Below are 12,743 nucleotides of genomic sequence, written 5' to 3'. Positions count from 1 at the left end.
ATCGGTCTACGCTTAGATCTTCTTTCTGCATCTTGCCCTTTGTCCCCCATAAGTGCAAGGAACATTCAGGGCTGAGCAAACATAACTAGATGTTCAGTGCTCACTTAGTATTTGTAATGAATGACATCATCTATTTTTAATTCTTGCTGTGATGATAGCTCACCTACATGGGATGGCTGATCTGTTCGTCCTGCTTGGCACAGAGGAGGTACGCTTGCTTTCGCACCAATAGGGACTCCTTGGCTGGGAACGCCCCATTTGCCTCTGTATTTCAGTGAGCAGTTCAGCTGGGACCAGAGATTGCTCCTCTGCCCCCATTGCCCTCTGCAGAGCCTGTCAGTGGTGAAATGTGCACATTGGACGGGCAGTCAAGACCAAGAAGTTCCTGTAGAGGCACGTCTGGGACTCAAGGTCACGGAGGAGAGGTCCAGCAGTCTGCAGAACGTCCTTCTGGGTCCATGTCCAGCAGAGATGGGACAAGTGAGGGTCGGTCCTGGTGAACAACCTGGGGAGTCAGGGGGGCTCTCTCGCCATGCTCTCTGTAGTTACTTCTGAGCAGTGTGACCTACTCAGCTAAAAACAAATTGCGATAACTAACACTTGTGTAGGACAGACCATGTATCAGGCAAAAATCTCAACGATTTAACTCAGTTCATGCTTACAACTATCTCCATTTCACAGATGAGGAAGCCGAGGTGCAGAGAGGTTGAATAACCTCCCCAAAGTCACACAGCAGGGAGCGGTGGAGCTGGGGTTAGAATATAAGTCTTACTCCAGAGTCCAACTTCTTAGAGAACACTGTTTTCCATCTCACGGTGTGAACACTCATTTCTGCTCAGGGAGGCAGTTCACGCCTCAGAAGCTGGTGGACTTGGAGCTGTCCCGCCCGTACCCAGCTGTGTGATCTTGCCAAGACTAATTGGCCCCTTTAAGCCAAGAGCTTATTTGAACTGGTGGGTGGGACTGTTGAGGACTGAGAACGTGGGTGCAGTGTTGTTACTAGTAAATGTCCACCATATTGCCCAGTAGACACTCAGACATCTCAGGCATTGTTGCTATTGTGTAATGATTTCCATGTGAGAAACTAAAAGACTCATGCACTTTCTTGCTGGTGGTCTGCACTTGGTAGCATCGCAGTTGGGACTCTCAGGACAGGAAGTGTTCTGTGAAGTGATGGCTTCTTTTTCTTTCTTTCTTTTTTTTAAAGTATTTTTTATTGATTTTTAGAGAGAAAGAGGGAGAGGGAGAGAGAGAGAAACATTGGTGTGAAAGGGAAACAGCAATCAGCTGCCTCTTGCACATCCCCTACTGGGGATCAAGCCTGCTACCGGACATGTGTCCTGACCGGGAATTGAACCGGCAACCTTTCAGTGCACAGAACAATGCCCAACCAACTGAGCCACACTGGCCAGGGTGAAGTGATGGTTTCTCATGTGAGGGAGCACAGGAGACTTGGTTGGAAAGTTTGTAAGGAGGACATTCTGAAAAGGAAAGTGTGCTGAAGGTGGCCCACCTTGTTTATTGGAATTCCGACTTAGGGGAATACTGAAGGTGGTGCCCCTAATTATTCATTGACCTTTCCAAACAAGTCTGTGCACCTGCAGACCCTTAGGTGTTTGCTGGAATTTTTATGTTCAATCTTCAGGTGTCCTTGCTTAAAGGACACTGCAGACACGTGTCCCCCAAGATTACTTACCCTACTGATTGTATCTAAAAGATAAACTTTATCTCAAACTGCTCTTACAATGAAAGCCTGAGGCAGGTGATTGAGGCTATCTGGTTCCTTTAGCCGGGCAGTCCCTTAGCCCACGCTTTCACAGCAATCCTGTGTCAGAGTAATCATTTATTCGTCGCTCAGGGCCTGCTGGTCAGCCTCTGCATTCTCACATTCATTCCTGCAGGATCCCCCTTCAGCATTCTCATGAACTTCTTCTAGGCCTTCCCTGGCCAGGCCATGAGACCTGCCAAAGCAGCTTTTTCCAACACAACCCCCCCCCCCCCCCCCCCTTTTTCTGTACACAGGGCCCTGTACCCCCCTGAGCCTCAGTTCCTGAAGCCAGGAGATGTGGATCATCACGTTGGCCTTGCTGAGTTCTGCTGGCGACGGAGGGAAACACCATGTCTAGTGACACACAGTAGGAATTCAGCCATGGCAGCTCCACGTGCGCGTCCCATCACTTTGGAAAGTCTGCACCATGTGGTGCTGAAGTCATTCGCTCTGTGCCTTCCACTCGCTGCTCCTCGTCCTTCCCCTGGAGACTACACAGGTGAGACCAATCCCTCTTCCACATGACAGCCCTGGGCGAGTGAAGGCAGCCGAACGTTCTGGGCAGAACAGCCCAGGTCTTCAGTGATTTCTCCCAGGCCAGCCGCTGGTCATGCTGCCACACTGTGGTTCCTCTCAATGGTATTACCCATGTAGTATCGGCTTTTATTAATCAGATTGCGGCCAAACCCTGGACATTTTCCATCATCCCATGGCCTGGGAAGGAAGGTAGGATCAAGCACTACATTTGCAGGGGCAGCCCCAACACGCTGAGAGCCCGCGCGAGAAACAGAGCCAAGTGACAGCCGCTCATCCCGTTTGACCTCTGGGGACCAGAGTGTCATTTTGGGCTTGAAACGTGGGATGGAAATGAGTGCCTACTCCCCAGCTTCAGGAAAATGGCTTTCAATTTCTGAGGCGATTACAGTAAATTACACCTGGAAGAGAGAACCTAGAATAATGTCTCAAAGTGGCATGAATTAATCTGAGAGCACTTGACATACATGCTTGTGTCTTGGAAGTGGGGGGAGGGGGGCAGGTTGGAGCGGAGGATGGAGATAGGAAGAGAGAGTATTTAATACATTAATTAGGCCTAGAAAATAGCTCTGTCGTCCCTCTGTTGTGACAGTTGCTGAGTGCCTATGTTTTAAGTATGGGAATCATATGGATAATCATTAGCATCTCTTTACCTGGGGTTTCTAGAATTGAATATATTATCCTAATATAACTTTCATAGGTACTTAATAGCAACGAGCTTCTTAGAAGAGCTTCTTCAGAGTCTTGGGACATCTCAGGAATTAATCGTGATGCAGCCACATGAATAACGTGGACTGGGCGGTTGTGTCTTTTCTAAGAGGAGGGCCGGGTGTGTGCTGACTCACAGGATGAAGCTAGACAAGAGAGGTGTCAGAGGACCCTGGACGAGGGAAGCATTTTTTGCATTCTTCACCTGGAGTCTGAAAAAGAGCCCGGAAACTGATACAAGGGCATCAGTATAGGTCAGAGGAGGAAAAGTTCAATGAATGAGGATCGTTTAACCAAAGAAGGCTGGCCCAAGGGGGTCTAATGACAGTGTTGGGGGACATGAATGGGTGTCATTCAGCCGAGAGCCACGCGTTGTCCTTGCGGGCTGAGAACCGATTAGCCAGGAAAGGGAGGAAATTGTAGCACCGAGGACCAAGGTGAGCCGTCAGGGAGGAGATTCAGGGAGCAAGGTTAGCCGTCTACAAGGGGTTATTTAGGGAAGGCAGCAAGTGGCTTTGGCTAGAGTTTTTCTAACTCCAGACTCTGGTTTTCAGAGTGGCATAGACTGGAGTCCTGCTGACAAGTGAGCCAGGTGGCTCTGGCAGGTCTACATGGAGTTTTTCTGCCATGCCCTGGCCAGGAATGCTTCCTAGCAATGAGATCAATGGGTACTTGAAGGGTTTCCCAAGGAAGGGACCCGATTCCTGTTCTTAGGAGCTGGCAGCCCCAGGCAGGCCACACAAGGCTTCTACGAAGAACGTCCAGTCCTGGGGTCTCCCACAGAAGGGGGTTCAGAATTAGGAGGCAGGCCTGGGTTTCCTTTGCTTCAAAGCTGGCTCGGTGCTACTCAGCTTCAAAGGAGATGGTACAGCTCAGAGGTTAGGAGATAGGTTCTTAGGATCCAGTCACCCTCTCCTTATTGGTCACGCACAAAGAAAAGATAAGCTAGTTTTCTAAATGTTTCTTAAACGATTTAAAATGATGCTTGCTATTGATAGGAAAGTATATATTCTCTACATACACACCGATACATATGCATATGCATATGTGATTGTACATAACTTATACATGATAATTATATTCTATAAAGTCTCCACAAACATTGAGCCAGAAAATACTAAACTGTTGTTCCTGGGGAAATACAGGGTTAGGTTCCTGTGAGCTGATCAATCCATAGCCTAGTCTCACCTGTGTTACTGTTTAAAGACACCTCATTGCATATATATTGTTGATTTATTAACATTGAACTCAGGACCAATAGCACTCTAACTTGTGCCTGAATGAAGCTCATCTAACACATGCATTTTCTCCATAGGGCACATGGCAGCCTTCTCACACTTAGAAACACGAGAGTGCCATCTGAAACAACAAAATCCCCTAACAAAGCCCACAAATGCAACACCACAGCTGTAGATGGGCCGAGAAAAGGACACATCTTACAGTACGAGAGCTGAGGCAAGAAGGCAGACCGTCCCCTGTTCAGTCTCAGCTGGGGACGTGTTCATTGGGTGACTCAAACTTGTCAGCACTCTGCCCAAGTTCAGGAATGACTGTCCAAGTGCCATGAGTATTGATGTTGTTATTTCAAATATATTTTAGTGAGCAGACAAATACGCAAATATGGAATCCCAAATAATGAGGATCCACTGTAAAACTGATAATGTGTCCACAGAACACACTCCTTCTAAGAAGTGAGTAAAAGGCACCGAGTGAAACCCTTTCATTGCTTTTGTTTGGGGGCGAGTCAGGGTGGGAATGAAAGCAAAGTGCTTACTGTAAATACTATCACCTCTTCACTCATTTGTGCTGTCAACTTGCAGAGCAGTCTGCTTGGCACTGAGTTGATCCCAAGATGAGTAAACTGGTGCCTCCTTCAAGGAGCCAATGCTGCACATGGTGGAGCATACCGAGGGCATAAGTGCCAAGGGCGTGTGAGTGAAATAAAGTGCTGAAGAAGTTGTGGGGTTGGGGCGTTGGCTAAGGCTTCTTGGAGGAGGTAAATAAATTGGGCCTTCAAAAAATGGAAGTGGGGATATAAAGTACAACATGGGGAATATAGTCAATAATATTGTAATAACTAGGAATGGTGTCAGGTGGGTACTGGAAATATTGGGGGGACCACTTAGTAAAGTTTATAATTATTTATCACTATGCTGTACACCTGAAACTAATACAAAATCATATTGGAAAAAAAAATAAATGAAATGTAACTCCAGAGGAAAAAAGAAGATATTGTACTTACAAAAAAAATGGATCAGAGTAAAGATGATGTACACATGGACTGTAAAATAAATAACAGCTGGGCCTAAAGAACAAATCAGAAACAAATATTCAAAATTGTACAGAATAAATTTTTTCTAAAACTAAAGTAAGTTGTGAAATTATGAGTGAACTTTATCAGAATGATTTAATAAAATCTGACAAACATTTTGACACATTCTACTGCAAATATTGAATTCCACAGATAACAAAAGAATCAAAAAACTTCAGAGAGAAAAAACAAAATAACCCAATAAGTACAGTGGAAAAAAAAAATCAAGGAGATCTCAGACTTTTCTGTGCAACATTGGATAAAGGCAGTCAATGGAACATTTATAAAATCTGGGAGAAGAATTGTGATTCAAAAATTCTATACCCAGCCAAATTGTCATGTATAATTTTAGCTAATGGCCCAGTGCATGAAATTCGTGCACATAAGAGGGGATTAATTAGAGGAAATATTTTAATATTGCTATTTACCCTTTCTCTATAATAGAAGTGTCATAGATGAAAGAAAATTAGTAAAATGTATATGAAAATCTCCCTCCTGTCAGAGTCTGGGGTGCACCATGGGCCCCAGAGTCAAGTCCCCACCCACCCGCACGTGCCTCGAAATTGTGCCAGCCTGGGACCCGGCTGGCCCCATCCCCTTTGGGTGAGACCCAGACCCAGCTGGCCCCACGCCCTCAAACCCCACCAGGCGGGGGGCGTGGCCTCAGGCCCCCCTGCCGGTGCCAGGGTGGCCTGGCACCACGCAGACTCAGGTCCCTGCTGATCAGTTCTGATGACCATTTGCATGTTAGCTTTTTATTATGAGGACAATTGAAATGCATTTTCCTATCATAAAAATATGTTCATTGTAGATACTAAAAACATAATATCAAAAATTTTAAACATCTTAAAAATGAAAAAAAGGGAAGAATTTGGAGATGTAGAAAAGTAAGCACTCTAAATGTGCATGTGCATGTGTGGGTGTGTGCTTATGGTGTGAACATGAGGTGATAAGCATGATTGTGAATGTGTGTAGGTGGGAGTGGCAGGCCAGGATGCTGCCGCGAGGATGTTTTGAGAAGTTATAAGGTGCCCTGGTTATATAAAGCCAAACCGCCTGGGGCCAAATCTCCATTCTGGATTAGCCAAGACATTTTGGACAAGTTACTTACCTCCTCTGTGCCTCAGTTTCTCATTTGTAAAATGTGGATGATTATAGTCTCTCTCCTTGAGAAGTCATCTTTGACCCTCAATTACTACATTACTGCAAAAAATAATAAAAATAATGCCTCCCTGCCCTTCTGGGCTGTTAGGATTTAATGGCATACGTTACCTGTGGGAAACTTTTGAGTCCAAGGCTTGATTCCCAGTGTGTGTCTGAAAGGGTTTCCTTGCTCCTTCTTTCCCTCCTTCTCTTCTTTCTTTCCCTTCTGGCTCTTTGAAATCAAACATCTACATGAGACAGCCATGATAAACTCTCTCTTCTAGAGAGCACTGGAAAAATTGATGGCTCAACCCCATTGGAAAGATGGGGAGGCTGAATGGGTGATTGAGCCAGTGTGTATACCTGCGTCACTTAGCTATGTTAACACTCACCTGTCTCTGTGATTCTGTGCACGCATGATAATAAAAGCACAGAAAGCATCTCATCCAAGCTCTTGCATTTTCTGATGTGGTCCAGGTAATTTGATTGACGTCCAATGCAGCATGGCTGGTTCCTGGCAGGTCTGAGCCTAGAACTTGTCTTCTGGTTCCCAGTCCCATTCTCTCTTTTCTCGGCAGGAAGAAATAAGGCCAGCGATGGGGGAGGCTCCACTATGGGGAACAGAGCTGTGCTGGGTTTCAAAGCAGCCCCAGCTCACTGTCCCTAGGTATCTAGACAGCTCATGGCAAACACAACTAAGCAAATAGCTACAAACCAATGACAGGACGAGAGCTGGGGTGAGAACCAGGGGTGGGTGGGGTAAGAGATTGGCAGAGAGAGGGTCAGGGATGGAGTGTGGAGGGACAGTGAGCTGCATACATTATCTGGAAGTAAAACAGGATCTTTAGGCCCTGCCTGAAGGTTTTCTCTAAATGGCCCGGCACTGGAATGGTCACGTGAAGGAAAGATCAGCCCCATCAGCTCAGTGCCGGGGCCTGGAGACCAGGTTTAGTCTGGGTTTCCCCTCTCAGCTCAGCCTGGGACCCCGTCTTCAGTAACCATCTCTGAATCATCCTGCTTTCCCTCCTTCTCTTCTTTCTTTCCCTTCTGGCTCTTTGAAATCAAACATCTACATGAGACAGCCATGATAAACTCTCTCTTCTAGAGAGCACTGGAAAAATTGATGGCTCAACCCCATTGGAAAGATGGGGAGGCTGAATGGGTGATTGAGCCAGTGTGTATACCTGCGTCACTTAGCTATGTTAACACTCACCTGTCTCTGTGATTCTGTGCACGCATGATAATAAAAGCACAGAAAGCATCTCATCCAAGCTCTTGCATTTTCTGATGTGGTCCAGGTAATTTGATTGACGTCCAATGCAGCATGGCTGGTTCCTGGCAGGTCTGAGCCTAGAACTTGTCTTCTGGTTCCCAGTCCCATTCTCTCTTATCCATCACATATGTGCGCACGCGCGCGCGCACACACACACACACACACACACACACACACACACTGCTTTCTATTTTTCAAAAACTGACATCTGGCCAGGCATCTGATTGCACAGAGCTGTCTTTCCTTTCTCCCTGTCTGTGTGTGTCCTAGGCCCTGCCTGAAGGTTTTCTCTAAATGGCCCGGCACTGGAATGGTCACGTGAAGGAAAGATCAGCCCCATCAGCTCAGTGCCGGGGCCTGGAGACCAGGTTTAGTCTGGGTTTCCCCTCTCAGCTCAGCCTGGGACCCCGTCTTCAGTAACCATCTCTGAATCAGCTTCCTCCTTTGTCAGGTGCAGAAGGGCTGCGGGATTGCATGCTGGTGCTTCTGGCAAGGCCTCCAGATTGTGCAGTGCCACTTAGCACAGGCTTCTTGCGGGGAAGGTGTCCCCCACCAGAGCGGTGACACACCCTGTCTCCGCAGGGGACGGAGTGACTTCCCACCCAAGGGCAGATGGACCAGGAAACAGCCCTTTCCTGCCTTCATCTGGAGCCCTGGGCCTCAGCCCTCTCAGCTGGGGTTCGAGACAACACAAACTCGCGGGGAGAAAGCACTCGGACCTTGGCCCTCTAGCAGCGCACACAGTGTGGGCACACGGGGCCAGGCAGGGGTGGGGGAAATCTGGGGGGGTGGGCAAGGAGGAGCTCTAGGGGGCCACCACGTCCTCAGTCGTCAGGAACGAAGAGACTTTTCCCAATCCTCTCACCAATTTTATACCTAGCAGTTTTCAGTAGCTCTGTCCAGGTTCTCTCTGTCCTCCTTTACTCCGGTGGAGGGCACATAGTAGGCATTCAGGAAATACTGGCCCGGTGCGTGAACGGTTGGTCATCTAGCACTAATCCCCTCTCTGCAGCTCCCACCCCCAGGAAGGAAGAAAAGATGTCCGTTTGCGGCCCGGCCACATTCAGGCAAGCTCCCATATTGCTGCCAAGTCCTGCCATCTGCCACGGCCGCGGTGCAGGTGCTGGGCAGCCCCGGCACCCACACAGCCGGGCTGCGGCACAAAGGCCCGTGTACACTGATAATTGCTGTGCGGATGGCCCGCCGGCCGGCGAGGCCGAGGCAGGTTTTCTGGGGCTGCTGACATTTGCCTACAGATGGCCAGTCCGGCCCAGGGCCGCCGCCAACCGCACCGCCGCCCGGCCCCTGCCCCACCGGCTGCAGCCCCCTGAGAAGTGTGCGCGGCTCTGACTGCAGCCCAGCCCCAGAGAGGCCTCATTCTGCGGCCCTCAATAGTCAGCCATTCAAGGGGGCGCTTTGAAATTTGAAAAGAGAGAGGAAGAAAGAGTCTGAGAGAGAGAGAGAGAGAGAGAGAGAGACTAAGAGACAGAGAGATTGAGGTAGAGACGGACCGAGCTTGAGAAATACAGATGGACAAAGAGAGACAGAGATTGAGAGACTGACTGAGACTGAGAGATAAAGACAGAGAGAGATAGAGAGACAGAGACAGATGAAGAGGGGCTGCTGAGACAGAATGAGAGCTAAGCAGAGACAGACAAAGCCAGGGAGGAGAGAGATGGGGAGAGAGGAAGGAAGTCCTGGGCTTTCCCTTCCCGACAGGGTGGTGGTGGGAAGGGAGGGGCTTCTAAGCCATGCGGAGCCCCAGGAACGGGGAGAAATCTGTGGAGACAGCCTTGACCGGTGGCATTTGCTTGCTCCAGCTTCTGGTCATGCGGAGGCAGGTGGGGGGGGGGGGTGTCTGTTGGGGCCCCCGTGTCCAAGACGCACAGAGAGAAGGTCTAGGGCAGTGGCTCTCAGCCTTCCTGATGCCACGACCCTTTAATACAGTTCCTCATGTTGTGGTGACCCCCGATTTCATTGTTACAAATTGAACATAATTAAAGCATAGTGATTCATCACAAAACAATATGTAATTATATATGTGTTTTCCGATGGTCTAAGGCAACCCCTGTGAAAGGGTCGTTCGACCCCCAAAGGGGTCGTGACCCACAGGTTGAGAACCGTTGCTCTAGGGGAAGACAAGGAACCTCCATGCCATTGAAATGTTACGGGCGGGTTGCAGCTGCTTTGAAACTGGAAAGAAAAGAAAAAAAGAAAACCCACTCACAAAATAAAATTAAAAACAAAATCACTGTAAATAAAAGACAAACTCTCTGGGTTAAGTTGGAGGAAGTCTCTCAGCAAGTCCTCCAGGCCCCGACCTCCGCCCGTGGGACGCACGCAGCCTTCGCTGTTCTCCCATTTGGTTTGGAAACAGCTCCCGGGTGAGCGAGCGGCCAGGCCCCAGGGACGCCGGTGTTGGGCAGAGCACATGGCAGGTGCCGGGCCAGCTCCGCGCTGTCTGTTGAGCAAGCACTGGCGGCTTTAGTCCCGTGTCTGCTAACACGCTGGCCTGGCCCCCAGCAGCTCCCGCCGCTGCCCGCCTGGGGGAATGACCAGGGTGGCTGCAAAGAGAAAGGCGCCACTGAACTGCTCCCTCTCTTGTCCAGACCAAATGAAAGGGCAACGGAAAAGCAACAGAAAGTAGCAATTTCTCTTGTTCCTCCCGGCGCGTTTTAAACCTGCTTTGCCCCCTGTGTTGTCTGCAGGAGACATCGGAGTCAGCCTTGATCCCCCCACCCCCCACCCCCTTCTCTAGCTCCCTTAGCATCCAAGGCACCAAGGCCTGGTGCTCTCCGGCCTCCCCCTGGCTGGTCTGGAGGCTCCTCTCCTCCTCCCTTAGCCACTCCCTCACCCCCCCAACCCATTCCCCCCACCCCCCACTGCAGCCAGAATGCTGTTTCAAAAACACAGTTCCATGTGTGCCCCTCTCGTCCGGAAAATGTCAGTGAGCCATGACTGCCATCTAGAGAATAAAGGCCAAGCTCTCCGCCTTGGCATGGAACCCCCAGGGTCCAGTCCCTGCTCCCGCTTCCGCCCTCGCCCTGCCCCACCCTGCCCTGGCCTGCCCTGCCCTGGCCTGCCCTGCCCGGCGCACCGAGGTCCCACTCACGGAGGGCTGCCACACATCCCTCCTGGCGGCTCACAGCTCTCCACTTCCTGCCATGTCCTCTCCTCTCCCTGTGGGACCATGGAGGCTCCCTTCCCTCCCGCCCACCGCCTTCCTGTACCATCCAGCCAGCAGCTGGGTTATCGGTGCCCTCACCACGCACCCCATCAGGTGCTGAGGATAAAGGGATGGAGAGAGGAACTCCTTGGTCTTCCTTCCGCCCTTCACCTGGGCAGTGCGAGGCAACTGAGGAGGCGATGAGAGGGTCCCCCGCCTCGTACTGGGCGTTCCCCTTCCTGAGCCGAGACCCAAGTTTCTGGCCGTGTTTGCAGACTATGTTTTTGCATCAGAGGCAGCTATCGGTGGACTGGAGGCCAGCGACCCGCTGAACGAGAGGATCTCCCTCGGTATTTTTATTCCGCTCTCCCCGTCTGAAACTGTGCCAGGAACGCGGGGAAGTCATTCCTAGAGGATCAATTCTATCAAAGGGAAATGACCGGCGGTGGGTGCCAGGCTCGAATGTAGCTTTCTGATCGCTTTCCTTTCGCCGTTGGGAAAGTCAGGGCAAAACTCCCGCCAGGTGCCGCATTTCATTCTCTCAACAAGTATTTCAGTTGAATGAATGAGACTGTGAGTGAGGGATTTGGGTGATGGCTTTGTATAAAATTAGGTCCAAAATGTTAATATGTTCATGCTCAGGAACATATTTCCCCCCCCCGCCCCCACTCCCTCTGAACGACTTTGTGCCCCTTGTTTTCACTCACCGCAAGCCTTGCCAAAAGCAATACAATCTGGTGAAACCCCAAGTGGGGAGATGTGCTGTGGGTAACTAGTTGTCACGGGGAGCAGACCTCCACGGAGCGGGTGTCTTTGGGAGCTGAACCTGGGTGGCTTCGGGTGATGATAGCCCTTCTGCGGCTTCAGCTTACTCCTCTCTGGCCTAGACATCGTCCTGTCTGTTTCATGGGTGGGTATGAGGCTGGGAAGGAGCGGAGAGCGGGAAACCACAAACACGGGAAAACAATCTAACTGTTGTTGGTGATTTCAGTGAGTCAGTTTGATCTCATTTTCTTTCTTTCTTTCTTTTTTTTTATCCTCACCTGAGGATATTTTTTCACTGATTTTTTTTTTTTTTTTAGGAAGAGTGGAAGAGAGAGGGAAAGATACTTGTGCGCAGGTTGGAACTTTTACCCACGAGAAAGTACAAAACTGAAACAAATAATTATGGTGCCTCAGCCGCCCTGCTCATAACTACTTCCATTTGTAACATTTCCTCTGTAGCAAGTTCACGAGCATCAAGTTGTGCTAACTTCAGAGTACAAAACGCTGTGTTCTTATTTCCAAGTCACTTCAGGAGGCAATAAACTATTGAAATACAATGTATTATAAATCAGTGTTCCGTTCAATTTAACGTAATTCGATGCAGCAGATGTTTCTGGAACATAACAGACATTTCAAGTGCCTTCCCAGGCCCCATGACGTGGGGGACGTGGAGATGAAGAGTACAAGCAATACCTTTAAGCGATGCAAATGGGTTACCATAGGAACAGACATGAGGGGCGGGGCGGGGTGGGGGAGGGGGCGCCCAGACTATGAATCCTGCCCTGTCATTTAATGTGTGATATTGAGTAAACGAGTGAGCTTCCCTCAACTGCAAGAGAGAGAATAACAAATTGTATCTTGCAGGATTGTTAGGAAAAGCGAGTATAGATAATATGCAGGATGCCTAGCATTGAGGCACAAGACCCTTGCAGGCTATTTAAATATATGTATACTTCAGAGAGAATGGGAGAGGGAGAGATAGAAACATTAATGATGAGAGAGAGTCATTGATTGGCTGCCTCCTGCAACCTTGGCATGCCGGGAATTGAACCCTGACCTCCTGGTTTCTGGGTCG

Source organism: Myotis davidii, unplaced genomic scaffold (assembly GCF_000327345.1).
Source record: "Myotis davidii unplaced genomic scaffold, ASM32734v1 scaffold238, whole genome shotgun sequence".
NCBI classification, from domain to species: domain Eukaryota; kingdom Metazoa; phylum Chordata; class Mammalia; order Chiroptera; family Vespertilionidae; genus Myotis; species Myotis davidii.
The sequence above is the reverse complement of the archived record's forward strand: the minus strand, read 5'-3'. Positions refer to the sequence as shown.